Source organism: Rhinopithecus bieti, unplaced genomic scaffold (genome assembly GCF_001698545.2).
Source record: "Rhinopithecus bieti isolate Rb0 unplaced genomic scaffold, ASM169854v2 scaffold_1304, whole genome shotgun sequence".
Taxonomy (NCBI): domain Eukaryota; kingdom Metazoa; phylum Chordata; class Mammalia; order Primates; family Cercopithecidae; genus Rhinopithecus; species Rhinopithecus bieti.
Genome location: NW_016803307.1, coordinates 839301 through 845162, shown reverse-complemented (window position 1 = coordinate 845162; position 5862 = coordinate 839301).

Sequence of the window (5862 nt, the reverse complement as noted above, 5' to 3'; positions counted from 1 at the left end):
ATGGTGAGTACTGCCTGGGAACTGCTGCTGATTATTCAGCACCCAAGGGCTCTTTGTTCAGCAGGTGATAAATCTTGCCAGGACTGCGTGCTTCCCTTCCAGGCAACAGGATCCCTTCTTGCCCAAGCTGTATCTAGAAATGTCTGGGTACTAGGGCCTGGAATGGGAGCCTCAGAACTCTGCCTAGTACTCTATACTACTGTGATTGAGTTGGTATCCAAGTTGCAAGACAAAGTCCTGTTTAGTCTTCCTTCTCTTCTTAAGCAGAAGGAAGGCGTCTCTTCTGAAGCTGTGAGCTGCTCTGCCTGGGGTTCAGAGAGGGGCAGCTCAAGCACTCCCTTGGCTACCCTGGCTGGTGTCTCACTATGTTACATGCTCCACAAGTCCGCTGGCTCTGAGACTAGCGTAGCACCTTGACTTGCCCAGGAATTGCAGTTCTTGTGTCCTAGGCTGTTTTTCAGGTTTATTTAGAAGCCCAGAGCATTTTAACTCACAGTGTCAAGGCTTGCTGGAACTCAGGTTTTGACTGCTAGGGTGGCTGATTCTCCTCTGGCTAAGGCTGGTCTAGATGCTCCCTCCATTGCACTGGCTGAGTTCTGCCTGGTATTGCCTTCTCCTGTGACAGGGCAGCACTGGGTGCCTCTTTCAGTAATACGAAGTTAAAACCAGGCACTATAATCTCTCACCTAAATTTTGGTTCTTATGAAGGTGTTTTTATGTGGATATGTGTTCAGTTTCCTCCACAGGAAGGTGTTCCTGTGGAGAGGACAATTGCTGGCAGCTTCTATCCCGCCATCTTGCTCTACCTCCCTTCAACCATTTCTGACTGGCCACTCAACTGGGGGCTCAGAATAGGAGAAACAGGTAAGTCTGTAATTAGTATCCCAAATGGTGAATAGACTGAAATAGGAAGAGGACTGTTTAAGCCAGTAATCAATAAGTTTCAGCTTTTCCTGGTTGTGTTAGTTTCCTGGATCGGCTGTAATGAAGTACAATATAATAAGCTGGGCAATTTAAAACAACAGAAATTTATTCTCTCACAGTGCCAGCAGCTAGAAGTCCAAAATCAAGGTGTCAGCAGGGCCATGCTCCCTCTGAAGGCCCTATGGAAACATTATTTCTTGCTTCTTCTAGTTTCCTGTGGCTGCTGGCAATCCTTGGCACTCCTGGATTTGCAGCAGTGTAACTCCAACCTCTGCCTCCATCTTCACACAGCCTTTGTCCCTGTGTGTCTGTGTGTCTCCAAATCTCTCTTTTTATAAGGACATTAATCAGTGGATTTAGGACCCACCATGATCCCATAAGACCTCATCTTGACTTGATTACATCTGCAAAAGCCTTTTTCCAAATAAGGTCAAGTTCACAGGCACTGGGGGTTAGGGCTTCAACATGTCTTTTGTGGGGACACAATTCAACCAACAACACAGAGTGACATTAATTGTGTGCCAAGAGGATTGGTGAAGGTACAGGCAGCAAAGGGACACACTGTCTGTAGAAAATTTAAAAGCAATAAGAAAGTCAACTGAAAATCAGTCTTTGCTATTATCACCCTGCTCCCAGAATTCTAAACAATATCAACAGTCAAATACTCCTATCAGGGCCCTCCTGCCCTGCCTGGACAGGAATGTTTGTGTTTGCACACCGTTTACATGAGTTTTCTAGAGCTGCCATAACAAAGCACCACAGATTGGGTGGCTTAAACAATAGAAATTTATTTGCTCACAGTTCTGGAGACAAGGAACCCTAGATCAAAGTGTTGGCAGGATTGGCTTCTCCCAAGGCCTCTCTCCTTGGCCTGTAGATGGCCATCTTCTCCCTGTGGCTTCACATGATCTTTCTTCTCTGTGAGTCCGTGTTCAAATTTCTTATTCTTATAAAGACACCAATCATGTTGTATTAGGGCCCACCCTGATGGCCGCATTTTAACTTAGTTACCACTTTAAATTCCTTGTCTCCAAAGAAAGTCACATTCTGAGATACTGGGAGTTAAGAGAGTTCAAAAATGAGTTTTAGGGGGACACAGTTCAGTCCATAACATTCTTGCACCCATCTATAAAGTATTTTAGGTATGATTACAGTAGAAACAAAAATCCTACATTTTCCAGAAAGTACATTCTCCTATTTACTAGCATTCTGTTATCATACATATGACTGCAGCATTTCACAAATGGGTTCCTAGGAAACCCAGTTTCATGGGATGTTAAAAGACACTGCTTGAAAGAAATGGTCCATGGTCAAACAAGTTTGGAAAACAAACAAACAAAAAGAGCGGGATTTCTCAAACTTGGCTTACCTGGTAACACCTTTTAGAAAGGTGCTCTGTAGAACAAAGTTGAAAGAAGCTGGTTCATGGCAAATTTTAAGACTATAAAATTGTAGTGGTATTGTTAGGAAACTCTATACTACTTATATTCCTAATATAAATATACTTATAAATATGATAAATACTATGACAAATATAGTAAAATTGCCCCTTAAAAGGCAAACAAAATAATGTCATTAGTCATTAAAAAATTATAATAATACTCTTGCATATGTATTTTGCTACCACAGAGCAACAAAAGATGGTAACTAAAACTTGTTGTGTTATTATTTTTTATTTTAATTTGTTTTATATTTGTTTTTTTTCTCAACCTCACATCATTGACATATAGTAATATTTTAAGACTATCTTTTATGACTGGAGTCTAGAACACAAACAAACATGCACTTGAGAACTGAAGAAGGGTTAATTGATGTTAACCCTGATGTCCATTAGTTGAGAGCCATTGGCTGACAGATCTGGCATGAGATTGAAAGTAAAGACAGCATCTTCCACGGAGGCCTTGCAGGGTTCCTAGATCCACTGTAAAATAATGAAAATGACAGAAAAGTATAAAGAAACAATTAAAACCATCCAAAATCTGACTAAAGGAAATCACTGTGCATATTTCAAATTGCTTCCATTCTTTTTACTGCGTTTACTTATATTTGTTGCATAGTTGTTATTTTATTGCATATTAAGCTCCATGATCTGTGTCATGTACTAAAACCACATCATAATTATTTTATCATGTCATTAAAAATTATTCATAAATACCGTTTCTAGCAGTTGCAAATGGTACACACCATTCATTCCATAACACAGCATTTGTAACTGTTTCTGTATCAGTAGACTTTGGATTGTCTAATTTTTTTAAATTATAAGTAGCACTGTGAAGAGATATTGTTATACTGATATATATGAATATATATATATATAATACGCACTTTGCATTTCTGATCATCTTATGATAGATTCCTAGAAATAGACTATCTCAGTAAAAATATGAATATTTTAAAGCTCTTAGGTTAGTGCTATCGAAGTGTGGGAAAGTGCCTATTTTGCTTTATCTCTGCCAGTATTGTGTATGATACTCTAAGAAAACCGACTCTACTAATTTTATTAGCAAAAATTAATACCATTTTCAGTTTCATTTCCTTGATTACAAGTAGGTTTGTATATTTTTCTATTTGTTCATCAGCTTTCCCTTTTCTTTTCTTTTCTTTTTTTTTTTTTTTCAGATGAAGTCTTGCTCTATTGCCCAGGCTGGAGTGCAGTGGCGCAATCTCGACTCGCTGCATCCTCCACTTCCCAGGTTCAAGCAATCAGCCCCCCAAGTAGCTGGGATTACAGGTACGTGCCACCACACCCGGTTGATTTTTGTATTTTTGGTAGAGACGAGGTTTCGTCATGTTGGCCAGGAGGTCTCAAAATCCTCACCTCAGGTGATCCACCCGCCTTGGCCTCCCAAAGTGCTGGGATTACAGGTGTGAGCCACCATGCCCAGCCTAGCCTTCCCTTTTTCTTAATTTTTATTTTTAAAATTTTAATTGTGGTTAAAATACGTATAGCATAAAATTTACCAGTTAACCATTTTTTAAGTGTACAGTTCTATAGTTAAGTAAGTCCATGTTTAACCAATCTCAAGAACCCATTTCATCTTGCAAACTGAAACTGTGCATTCGTTAAACAACAATATCCCATTCTCTCTCCTTATAGTTCCCAGCAATCATGATTTACCTTCTGTCTCTGAATTTGACTACTCTAAATACCTCATATAATTAGAAAAATACAATACTTGCCCTTTTGTGACTGGTTTGTTGAACTTAGCATGTCCTCAAGTTCCATCTATGTTGTAGCATGTGTCAGAATTTCCTTTTTTAAAAGGCTAAATATTTTATTGCGTGTATATACCAACCACATTTCCCCCCCTTTGGTTTTGTCAAATCTTTATTTGTTTTTATTTTGGTAACTTTTATTTTTGATCCAGGGGTACACGTGCAGGTTTGTTATTTAGGTAAATAGTGCATCACAGGGGTTTGGTGTATAGAATATTTTGCCACCTAGGTAATAAGCATAGTACCTGATAGGTAGGTAGGTTTTCTATCCTCACCCTCCTCCCACCCTTCACCCTCAAGTAGGTCCTGGTGTCTGTTGTTTACTTCTTTATGTCCTTGTGTACTCAATGCTTAGCTCCCACTTACAAGTGAGAACATGTGGTGTTTGGTTTTCTGTTTCTGCATTAGTTTGCTTAGGATAATGGCCCCCAGCTCCATCCTTGTTGCTGCAGAAGACATGATCTCATTCTTTTCCATGGCTGTGTGGGATTCCATAATGCATATGTACCAGTTTCTTTATCCAATCTACCATTGATGGGCATTTAGGTTGGTTCCATGTCGTTGCTATTGTAAATAGTGCTGCAGTGAACATACACACGCATGTGTCTTTATCCTCGAACAATTTTTATTCCTTTGGGTATATACCCAATAATGGGATTGCTGGGTTGAATGGCAGTTCTAAGTTCTTTGAGAATCACCAAGCTGCCTTCCACAATGGCTGAACTAATTTACTTTCCCATCAGCAGTGTGTAAGCATTCCCTTTTCTCCACAACCTTGGCAGCATCTGTAGTTTTTTGACTTTTTAATGATAGCCATTCTGACTGGTGTGAGATGTATATGCCACATTTCATTTAAGTCTGCACTAAAGCTGTAGATCACTTTCAGTAGTACTGAATCCTAACAGTACTGTTTTCCAATCCATTAACACAAGACAGCTTTTCAAGCTTTCCCTTTTCTTGTGAAATTTTTTCATATCCTTTGCCTTTTCTAGGCAGTCTTAATATCTTTAATTGCCAACATTTATCAACTCTTTATATATTAAGGACATTCACCTTTTGTTATATTGTGTCATATATTTTCCCCAGCTAGCTATTCAGCTTTCCATTTTCTTTTTCTTTCTTTTATTTTATTTTGTGTGTGTGTGTGTGGGCAGGGGTCGGGGTGGGCTGGAATCTCACTCTGTTGCCCAGGCTGGAGTGCAGTGGTACAATCTCCGCTCACTGCAACCTCCACCTCCTGGGTTCAAGCGATTCTCCTGCCTCAGCCTCCCGAGTAGCTGGGATTACAGTCACCCGCCACCATACCCAGCTAATTTTTGTATTTTTAGTAGAGATGGGGTTTTACCATGTTGGCCAGGCTGGTCTCGAACTCTGGACCTCAAGTGATCTGCCTGCCTTGGCCTCTCAAAGTGCTGGGATTACAGGCATGAGCCACCATGCCCAGCTCAGTTTTCCATTTTCTTGATGATATTTTGCTATGAGTTTCATGTCAAGTTAAAGTTTACAGTAGTCTCTTGAATTTTTTTTTTAGGATAATTTTTTAAAACTGCACTCAGCTAGAAGAATAGCTAGCATTTATTGAGTGCTTACTATTATATAGGCATAGGCATTATCTTAAATGCTTGACATGTACTAGTTCTTTTATCCTCACAACCCTATAAGTGCTATTATTACCATCCCCACTTTGCATATGAAGAAACTAAGGCACAAGCAGGTTAGATA